This window comes from Sciurus carolinensis, chromosome 7 (assembly GCF_902686445.1).
Source record: "Sciurus carolinensis chromosome 7, mSciCar1.2, whole genome shotgun sequence".
In the NCBI taxonomy this organism is placed as follows: Eukaryota; Metazoa; Chordata; class Mammalia; order Rodentia; family Sciuridae; genus Sciurus; species Sciurus carolinensis.
This window is the reverse complement of record NC_062219.1, coordinates 86,899,643-86,911,916: the sequence shown is the minus strand read 5'-3', so window position 1 is coordinate 86,911,916 and position 12,274 is coordinate 86,899,643.

Genomic DNA, 12,274 nt, shown 5'->3' with positions numbered 1-12,274 from the left:
AACTGTATACCATGGTGCATACCTGTAATTCCAGAAACTCAAGAGGCTGAAGCAGGAGGATTGCAAGTTGAAGGCTAGCGTCAGGAACTTACTGAAACCCTGTCTCAAAATAAAAAATAAAAAGGATTGGGATGTAGCTCAGTGTTAGAACACCCCTGGGTTCAATCCCAAGAACCACAAAACAACTAACCAACCACAGAAAAGAGATCCTATTGGATTAAAAACCCTTAAGATTCTATGGTATTTTACATGGTAGCATGTAAGTTTAATGTTTAAAAATGTTTTGCTTACATAAGGATAGAGAGACATTATGTTATTTTGGAACACTTCATACATTTTAGATGAGTTTTCTTTTTGTATGATTTTTCTGGTTTTCTGTCAAAAAAGAGATTAAAAAAATAATCTCTGGTCAATGCTGAATTAAAGTTCCTCAAGGTCTATTCAATGACACTTATTTCTAGAACTTTAGGTGCACAATAAAAAGCATTTTGAAAATATAACTTTATAAAAATGCCATAGACTAATTATATGTTTTAGAAGAGTGATATTCTAGCTCTCTTCTGGAATAATGAGAATTCAGTAAAGTGTTTGATTTAAAATGGATTCAAGGGGATTCTATTAGAGTTTTACTTCCTAGTTTCTGGTTTGTAGTTCTTGGTCATGATGTTCCTGCCTTGTGAGGCAAGGGTTTCTCTTGACAAATAGAACTTTTTTTTAAAGTAAAGGATCTATGCTCTATGGTTCCTTACTCTTTTAATTCCTCCTCTTAAACAACAGTGTGGAAAAAATTGTTAGTATTGTTGGTAATCTATGAACCGATGAACATAACAAAGTTGAAAGAAGCACATTTTTTGTGTTTAAAAAAAATACACATTATTTGTTAAGACGCAACACATGATTTTAAAGATAAAGATTTAATTTAGTGAAAACCATGAATTATAATGCTCATTGTTACTACTAAACTTCCCATGTCATATATATTTTGAGGGATTGACAAATTTTTATTGAGATGTTTAATATTTCTATGGAAACTGTCCTTAAATCTAGATTAACTTGTTTATGCTGTTCAGATTCATTCCTGTTCATAAGGTGGGGGGGATCTCTTAAATTCTTTACCCCATTGTAAATGATGGAAATAGTTCATTCTGCTCCAGAAATAAACTTGGAATTTCAGTGTTGCCTAAGGAAACTTCATGTCTATTATTGGATCCTTATCTGGGAATTAAATGGAATTGCTGGATGTTAGTGTTCAATATCTTGAAGGAATAGTATTGAACTAGCTATTATTTCCTCAAATTTTGGGAACCTTTAAAACTTTCTGACAGACTAAGGAAAGGTAGAGAAATGACAAATCATTCTTCTTCTTCTTATTATTTGTGATTACTCATCACAATCATGAGGCCCTGGGCGAATCAAACCCAGGGCCTCATGCATGCTAGGCAAGCATTTTACCACTCAGCTACATTCACAGACCCAAATATTTTCTAATAGTTTGTTATAAATCCCATAAATGTAAAAACAAAGAAAAAAAAATCCATACAAACAACTTGGGTTGCAAGAGAAGTAGATTTTTTAAAATTTATTTTTAATTAAAAAATTTTTTTCATACATGTATATAGGGTAATAATTCTGTCTCATTCTACCGTCCTTCCCATCCCTACTGCCCCACCCCTCTCCTCACTCCCCTCTGTGTAATCCAAAAAGAGAGGTGGATTTTAAAAACACGCCAGCATTTCATTTTCTGGCACAAAAACAGACATGAAGACCAATGGAAAAGACACAGAGACATACCCCATAAATGCGGGTATCTCATAATAGACAAAGGTGCCATACACATATATGGGAGAAAAAATAGCCTCTTTAACAAATGGTGCTGGGAAAACTGGAAATCCATATGTAGTAGAATAAAATTGAACCCCTATTTTTCACCCTGCACAAAACTCAGCTCAAAGTGGATCAAGGAACTAGGCATTAGACCAGAGATCTTGCACATGCTAGATGAGAAAGTAGGCCCAAATCTCCATCATGTCAGCTTAGGAACTAACTTCCTCAATAACAGTTCTAGAGTGCAAGAAGAAAAATCAAGAATCAATAAATGGATGGTATTAAACTAAAAAGCTTTTTCACAGTAAAGAAAATAATCAAGAACTTGAAGAGAGAACCTACAGAATGAGGGAAAATCTTAGCCACGTTCACCTCAGGTAGAGCACTAATCTCTAGGATATACAAAGAACTCAAAAACACCAACCCTCTGCACAACACCCCAATCAATAAATGGGCAAAGGAAATGAATAGGCACTTCTCAGAAGAAATATGATTGGTCAATAAATATATGAAAAAATGTTCAACATCTCTAGCAATTAGAGAAATGCAAAATAAAACTACACTGATTTAATGTAGATTGTAGATTAAATCATATTAATCTATATTAAGTAGATTAAATCTCACTCCAGTCAGAATGGCAATTATCAAGAATACAAGTAACAATAAACGTTGATGAGGATGTGGGGGAAAAGATACACTCATACATTGTTGATGGGACTGCAAATGGGTCTGACCACTATGGAAAGCAGTATGGAGATTACTCAGAAAACTTGGAATGAAACCACCATTTGACCCAGTTATCCCACTCCTCAGTATATACCCAAAGGACTTCAAATCAGCATACTATGGTGATGCAGCCACATCAATGTTTATAGTAGCTCAACTCACAATATCCAAGCTATGGAAACAACCTAGGTGTCCTTCAACAGATGAATGCATAAAGAAAATGTGGTATATATACACAATGAATATTACTCAACCACAAAAAAGAATGAAATTATGCTTTTGCTGGTAAATGAATGGAACTGGAGAATGTCATGCTAAGTGAAATAAATCAGTCCCAAAAAACCAAAGGCCAAATGTTCTCTCTCTCTCTCTCTCTTTTTTTTTTTTTTTTTTTTTTTTTTTTGTGGTGCTGGGGATTTGAACCCAGGGCCTTGTGCTTGCAAGGCAAGCACTCTACCAACTGAGCTATATCCCCAGCCCCAAATATTCTCTTTGATATGTGGATGCTGACACACAATAAGAGAGGGGGAGGGAAAAATAGAAGTTCAGTGATTTAGACAAAGGGGAATGAAAGGAAGGGAGGGGGCACAGGAATAGGAAATACAGTGGAATGAATCAAACATAACTTTCCTATATTCTTATATGGATACACCATCAGTGAAACTCCACATGGTGTGCAACTGCAAGAATGGAATCCTAATTAGAATAAGTTACATTCCGTGTATGTATAATATGTCAAAATATACTCTACTCTCATGTGTATCTAAAAAGAACAAATGAAAAATAAAGTGAATACAGGAAAAAAATGCACTAGCTTTTTATTTTCTGATTCTTTTTCTGTGGTAATCAGTGGAGTGATTGCTAATATGGTTTCTGCATGTGGTTCTACTTGTATATTTCAAATATTCTTCTCTGTTTTAAGTTGCAGTGTGTTTGAAACAATTTAGAACTGATGTTTTATCATCTATAAACTGGGACGAATATCTTGCTTCAGTTTAACAGCTACCTCATTTATTGTGTGACTCCGTGCCAGACTCTTTATCTCATTTAATCCTTATGGCTCCCTCTTTCGGACAAAGATCTTGAGGCTTGGAGATGGTAGGCAATTTGCTTATGGACAGAGATGGTAAGTAGTAGAGGAAGGATCTTAATCTAGGTGCAGTATTATCCTCTCAAATTTCTAGGTTCGAAAGTTTAAGTGATGCACAAGTTGATATATACCTAGAGCACTGTAGAGTTCCGTGAATATGTAATTGTCTCCTTTCTCCCCAGACCACGGAGAAGAAATGCCCTCCTCCTTCATGTGTATTCTCTTCTTTCTACTCTTTTGCCTTTAAATATGTAAGATCAGTTTGTTACTGAGCATTGTCCTATACTGGATCTGTATTAATATATGATATATATATTATATATCTGTATTAATATATGATATATATTATATATATATATGATATATATCTGTATTAATATATAGTCAACAAGAGATGAAAACCTTTTCTGGTCTAAAACCAACCAACCAAACAACCAACCAACCAACCAAACAAACAAAAATCCCAATACATTAGAACAATGATTAATTCCAAATCAGAGATTAGCATCTTCATGGAATTCTGGGTGAGTGATGCTGGCTTTGCATGTATAGGGCTCCAACCTTAGGGCCTGTCTTGACATTGCTATTCAGTACCCCTCCAGAGTCTGCCCAGTGGCTTGCTGTCCTCCACAGCTGATACTTTTGGAGATACCTGTGATTGTAAGATCATTCAAATTTACCCTGAGAATCTTTGGGGTTGGCCCAGAGTAACTCCTTTTCACAGCAAAGGTACTAGAAAAACCCATTCTCCAGGAAGTATGTGTGAAAGGTTTTTCTAGAATGGTGACTTTGTTCTAAAGTTGAATTTGGCACTTAGTTGAGGCCATCGTCATGTTTTATTGAAGGGAGTTGATATTCTTTTGTCCACAGTGATGCCTACAGTAATCAATATAAGGCCACCTATGATTATGATGGTAATCCTGAAGTCCCTAGAGTCCCTTTTTTGTTTTTTTCATTCTTCCTAGATCTTTGTAAGACTGAGACGACCATTGAACTGTGGGGTAAATTGAGATTATTCATGATCTGTTTCACTGATGTTTAAGCAGGTGACATTATACAATTATCTCAGGTAGATTCCTAATTACATTACAAATAAATAAGAATTACATTTCTTTATCATTAGGAGCATTTTCTTGTATGAACTATTTCAACAACTGTATTACTGCTGTCACATTGTGCTGTTTTATTTTTCCCCGCCTCTATTCATGCTAAAATCTAATCACCAATGTGATGATGTTCTGAGATGGGGCTTTTGGGTGGGATGAATACCCTCATAAACAGAGTCTCCAGAGAGCTGCCTTTCCCCTTCCTCCATGTAAGGTCATGGAGAATAGGTACCATCTGTGAACCAGGGAAGGGATCTTCATTAGACACTAAAAGTGCCAAAACCTTGACCTTGGACTTCCCAGTCTCCAGAACTGGGAGAAATAAATTTCAGTCTGTTATAGAAGCTCAAATGGGCTAAGAAAAAGTGTAACAGGAAGCTCTACTCTCCTCTCCCCCTTGATTTTACAGAATAACCATGGACTCTGAGGCCTAGAAAATGATGAAGTTATTATATACAGTTGTGCGGTGACCGTGGTAACATGGTGCATCAATTTCTGTGACCAGTAGGTGGCAGCCTGGTTGCTGCCGGGAAACCACAGTGTTCCATGTCTGACTGGTCTTTTGTGGGCACTGGCATGATGGTGACTGTTTTCAGCATGCTTTTCCTGGATTCAGAATTTAAGGTCTGAATGAATTCAAGCTTCTCTCACTTTATGGTCCTACAAATTCAATTATTGTTCATTTCTGCTTTGAACCTTCAAACATATGAAAGACTAAGGATCCTATTTCAGATAATAGAAACATTAACATTACCTTAATGTTATTCCAGACAGATATCTAGGATTTAGAGAGTTCGCAATCTAGAATTTTGAGTCCTTTCTGGAAGCTCATATAACCATATAACAAATATTTTAAAAACAAGGTCCAAAGAGAACCCAGAAGAGGTGACAGAAACTGTAAAGAAGAATTTATTAACTATAGTTTCTGGATAGCTGCTGCAGCCCCACAAAATTACCTCCCTTTTCACTGTTTATGAGAAGTCAAAAGGGTTTCAGTCTAAATTGGTTTCCTGTGGCCCACCCCTGGTTGTGATCCAGTTCTTTTCTCTTTTACCTTACTCTTTTCTGCCTTTTTTCTCCAGTAGTAGGGTTCAGTGCCTCAGCCAAAATAAAGCAACTTGAAAATTTTTTTTCCCTTCATGGTACTGGGGATTGAACCCAGGGGTGTTCTACCACTGAGCTACATCCCTGGCCATTTTATTTTATTTTTTTAAATTATGAGACAGAGTCTCATTAAATTGCCAAGGCTGACCTTGAACTTTCCATCCTCTTGCCTCAGCCTCCAGAGTCACTGGTATTACAGGTGTTCACGACTGTGCCTGGCTATAAAGCCAATTCTAGGTTGCAGAAAGTCTATTTTTATCCCAAACTGAACTGACCTAAATGATCCCTGTGGGAGTGATGTTATTGTATGGTTCAGTTACTGCCTTTGATGCCTCAATCTTTTTGATTTCTTCCTTCTTCTCCCTCCTACCACCCAGATCTTTTCTTTTATGACCTTACCTGTGGTTCCAGTCCAGTGCATTCCTCTGTGGTGCAAGCTTGTATTCTTGATCACAATTCCACCCCTGCCTTGTTAGTCTTGTTGCCAAGTTACTGACCAGGCTCCACTGCTAGCTCTTGAACTTCTTACTTATAACTACTACTGTTTCAAGTCTCTTGTGACTGTTCACCATCTGCATTTTCCATTTTCTGGGTTTTTTTTTTTTTTTTTTTGTGGTGCCAGGAATTTGAATCCAGGGCCTTGTGCTTGTGAGGCAAGCACTCTACCAACTGAGCTATCTCCCCAGCCCTGCATTTTCCATTTTCTTATGGTTGTTTTATGGAAGTTAAGTAACAGAAAATTGAAGGGACACTATAGCCAAACTCTTAGAACAAATAAGAGTTCAGCAAGTTACTAAATATAATAGATATGAAACAATGAATGATATTATTGACAACTCATTAGGTAATAGAAAAATATGCCATTTACAATAGCATCAAGGTCTATAAATTTGATGTAAGATATGCAGGACCTTATGGAGAAAAAGTACAAAGTGTTATTATAGTACATAAAAAATAAAGATAGAATTATACCATGCCCAAATATAGGAACATTCAATGCATAAAGGTGTTGATTCTATAAATTAAATAGAAGCATTTTTATTGCCATCATGCTATTCCCCTTAGCACTAGAATATAAATTTATAAGAAGGAGGAGTAGTCTAAGAACAGCTCCCCCTAAAAAAATTCTAAAAAAGAACTTAGAGGGTGAATTTGCCTATAAGATATCAGAATTTCACAAAAATTATATTAATTAAAATGTGGTATCTGACCCCGTGATAGATAAACACATCAATAGAAGAGAAATGAGAGCTTGTAAACAAATTGAAGCATACATGAAAATTGACATAAATGTGGTATATTAGTTAGAATTTTTTTCTGTGAGGGGTAGAAAACTGAAAATATTTCCTGAAAGATGGACATACTACTTTCACTAACAACTCCTTTGCCAGAACAGGACCACAGCCAGCTGCAAGTAAGAATGGGAAATAAAGTCAATTCTGAGCACCTTTTACCAATGGAAAAAAAAGAAGGGATACTGAAGAACAACTAGATGATCGTGTTACATATGCCAATATAAACCAATGGCAGGTAGATTTATTCAATACTTGTGTTGGAACAGTGAATTCACATGAAAAATAAAATTAGATTCCTTCCTTACACTGTATGTAAAAAATTTTAGATGGATTAAAAACCTAAATGAGGAAAACAAAACTTTATGACTACTTGAAGTAAATATAGCTGTGTGTGGTGATACATTCCTGTAATCCCAGTGACTCAGCAGGCTGAGGCAGGAGGATGACAAATTCCAGGCAGGCCTCGGCAACTTAGTTAGAACCTGTCTCAAAATAAAAAATAAGAAGGGCTGTGGATATAGCTCAGTGGTAAAGTGCCCCTGGGTTCAAACCCAGTACAATATATATATATATATATATATATATATATATATATATATATATTTATATACACACATATACATATATATGTATATATATCTTTAAGATTTTGCCATAGGAAAAGTGTTTTTTTAAAGCAGAAGACATAAAGCACAACTCTTTAAGTAAAAATTTGATAAATTTGTCTATGTCCTCATTAAAAGCTTCTGTACCACAAAGGACAAAGTAAACAAAAAACAAGAAAATTTGAGAAAGACATTTTGAATATATATTGAGATAACATTTTAGAATCCAGAATATATAAATTTCTTACAAATCCATAAGGAAAAGACAATACAAACTGGACAAAAATCTTATTGAAGACTGGAGCTGTAGCTTAGTAGTAGAGTGCTTGTCTAGTGTGTGTGAGGCCCTGGGTTTGCTCCTCAGCACCACATAAAAATAAATAAATAAAATAAAGGTATTGCATCCATCTACAACTTAAAAAAAATTAAAAAAATCTTATTGAGGCAATTTATGGAAGATGACAACAGAATGACAATTAATACATGGAAATGCATTACTAGTAACAGCATTGACTGGAAGGATGCCTATCAAATTCCAGTGATGGTTACTTCTGACTTAACAATACCAAGAATCCAGTGAGGGAGAAGAAAAGCAATGGCAGAGGCAATAAAGATGAGTTTAACTTGTTAGATAACTGCTGGTCTTTAGTTAAAGAAAAACAGAGAAAGGAACAAACCTAAGGTATAACACCTTACTGGTTTCCCTAAGCTTTATTTGCATACTCTTGGATGGGGCTCACTGAGGGCTGCCCCTGTGAGCCTCCTAGCTGCATGCTGGGAGGAGAGGGGACAGCCTGAAGTGTTAGGGCACTTTCCCTCCCGGATGACTGTGTGTGTTTGATCTTTACCAAGACTTGGCTGAGGAAGGTGGCCCACTATTCAGGCAGACACCCTCTGGCTCTACCTCTCATGGCTTTCATATCTCTGTGAAGGGAAACACAGGGAACCTATTTTGACTTTTGAACAGGATACCTGCTCGTTTCCTAATCTTGCAACAAGTTTGTGCCATTCTCTGATTCTGGGAGGCATACAGGCTACCTGAATCAATTTGTTCTTTCTTTCTTGGCAGGATATCATCCTGGGACAGGAATTCTTAACAAAGTCCCTTATGGGGAGCCTATAAAGCAGAAACTGTATGACAAAACAAATCAAGCCTAGATGGATAAGATAATATCAGACAGATTAAGCATATTTTGCTGGTAGAAGGTCATGTGGAATTTAAACAAATCACCATTTAAAGATAATTTTCGGGAAGAATGGACTTAACTATTCTGAGTTTATCAAGCTCACATCTCAAAGTTTCTTCAGTAAGGGACCTCATGAAAACAGAAGGGAGACCAGTAGAGTGGAGGAAGGGAATCAGGGAGAAGGAGGAGGGAAGGGAAAGGGGAGGAAGTGGAGATGAAAGTGATCAAATTATGTTATGTGCAAGTACAAATGTGTCATGATGAATTCTACTATTATGTGTAATCATAATACACCAATAAAGAAGATTAATTAAAAATAAAAGTGTCTGTAGTTTATGGTTAAAATACTCCAAGTTCTTTACCCTTGGTTAATTTAAAAAAAAAAAGTTTGTATTTTATCAAACAGGGAAAGGCAGCATTTTATATTTCAATACTAACAACAGTAAGGAAAACATGAGAAAAACGTTGTAAATGTTTTTTAGTTGCATTTTCTTACTCACTACTGGGGATTGAACTCAGGGTTTCATGACTGCTGGCAAGTACTTTACCACTGAGTTACATCCCCAGCCCTTTTTATTTTTATTTTTTTAATTTTAAGATAGGATTTCACTAAGTTGCCTAGGCTGACCTTGAATTTGCAATACTCCTGACTCTGCCTCCCAAGTACTTGGGACTGTAGGTTCATGGCACCATGCCTGGCTTAGTTGTATTCTTGGGAACCATGTAGTACTTGAAAAATTTAAGATAGTGCTTTATCAGAAGAAAATAAAACTATATACAGCTGAAAAAGAATTGAGTTCAAGATCTACAGGCAGATAACTGAAAAGAGTGAAGCTTGAACCACAAACCCAGTAATTTGAGTGGAATCATAATTTCTCTTTTGTTTCTTTCCAATCGAAGCCATTTTACTTTTGTACATTGACTGTTTTCTAAATATAATAGGTACAGATTTATATAATTATATTTAAATTATTTTTTGTTCTTTTTCTTCAGACAATTCCTTTTTGAAAAAAAATCTGTGATTCTCTAAACGTGTAACAGGAAAATGCATTTTAGTGCAAGAAAGTAAATATAATCTTACAACAGCCATGCAGCATAATTGGGTGATACTTATGACTTAAACATGACTGTGGAAGGGTATGCCATATTCAAAAGAAAAAATATGTATGAATGGGTGTACAGCTGGGCACTGTGGCGCATGCTTGTAATCCCAGCTACTTGGGATACGGAAGCAGGAGGATCCCAAGTTCAAGACCAGCCTCAGTAACTCAGCGAGACCCTGTTTCAAAATAAAAAATAAAAAAGACTGGGAATGTAGCTCAGTGGTAGAGAACCCCTGGATTCAATCCCCAGTAAACACACACACACACACACACACACACACACACACACACAATGGTGGAGACTTTGCTCTGTGCCAAGAAAGGTTTAAGCTGGTTGAAATCATTGACCTCAAGGGTGCATTGTATTTTGTGTGAGCTGACAGGATGTTTGGAATTACTTTCATATTTGGGACAAGTCCTGAAAGGGAAATAAATAGCAGCACAGAGTTTTGAGGTAGTAGTAGGCTCACTGCATAGCTGGCTAAGCTTGCCCATATGGAGAGTCCTGGGGGGAAAGTCTGAAAGTCTGGCACTGACTCAGGAGTCCCCTGCAACAGCAGGTGGACTGATAGAAAAGGGGACATTTGGAGCAAACCAGGGCTGCTCTACCTGCTTAATTGTACATTCAGCAATCGGGGTTTTCTCTTTCTTTTCATTCTTCCTGGCTTTTTTCTTAAGAGTTGCAAAGTATAATGCTTGTGCTCTGGGTAGGATGAGTGGAAGAATCAAAGGCCAAGGTTCCCTTGAGGTTTTCTTTTTCTTCAGGAGGAAAGACTTTCCTGTAGTCTTCTTTTTACATCTCATTGTCCAGAATTATGTCTCGTGGCCATTCATGACTGAATTGAGCCTAGAAATTTTTCTATTGTAACTTCCAGCCACTCTGGCAAAGGAATACACAGCAGAGGAAGGCAATGCATAGCCATTCTATAGTGCTTATTTTGAGGTAAGTTGGTGGTTATACAGAAGGCATTCAAAACCCAAGAATTAACAATGAAATGAAAAATAGATGTCCAGTGATATTGACCAAATTAAATAGCTATATTGTGTGCATGTATGTCTATGTAACAACAAATCCCATTATTACATACAACTATAATGTACCAATAAAAATTAGGGGGTGGGGCAGGAAGAAAAGTAGGAGATGCCAAGAAGTTAAAATGTAGTTAACAGAGCAAAGCAAAAGTATTAGGTCAATGTGACAATTTTTATGTGTGGGTAATGTTGACCTGGTTTAAAAATCTAGACACAGAGTCTTGGCTCTACACCCTTTGAAAAATACGTACATTTAATTCTTTTCTTTTTGCACTGCTGGAAATTGAACCCAGAAGTATTCTACTACTGAACTATATCCACAGTGCTTTTTATTTTTATTTTGAGACAGAGTCTCATTAAGTCGACTAGGCTGCCCTCAAAGCTGCTATCTTTTTGCCTTAACCTCCTGAATCACTGGGATTACAAGTTTGTGCCATGACACCTGGCTTTTTCTTTTTTCTTTCCTTCCTTCCCTTCCTTCCTTCCTTCCTTCCTTCCTTCCTTCCTTCCTTCCTTCCTTCCTTCCTTCCTTCTTTCTTTCATTCTTTCTTCCCTTTTTTCCTTCTTTCATTCATTTGTTCTTTCTTTCTTTTTAAATAATAGTCATCCTAATGGGTCTAGAGTAGTTTTCTATTATTTTGAAGCAAATCCCACTTCTTAGTGGGGCTGTGTTGTTCTATTGGAAGACATAAGGTATCTGGTTGTTTCTTTTGTGATACTAGGAGCTACTTATGATCTTTGTTGAGGTCTTTGCAATCCAATATGGTAGTTACAGTCACATGTGGCTCTGTAAATGTAAAATAATTAAAGTTTAAAGTTCAATTTCTCAGTTGAGCTAGTCATATTTCAAATGCTGAATAAACTCGTTGTTCATGGATGTTGTACTAAGTTTTCCATAATCAGAGCATTTTCATAATCACAGAACGTTGTATTGCACAGCACTATTCTAGATTTATTAATTCATGAATAGTTGTGTCATTGTATTATTCTTACATTTATTTTATATTAACTAGTTGGAAAACTTTTATAAAGAGAAATTTTCCCAAATCTACTATTTGGTTATCCAGTGACATAGTTCATATAGGAAAGTCAGGATAGTGCTTAATTCTTTCCCTTTAATGAGTTCATGGTATAGCATTCTCTAGAAATAATTACTTTGAAAATCATTACTGATACATGCATTTAAAAATGTCTTTCTTTCT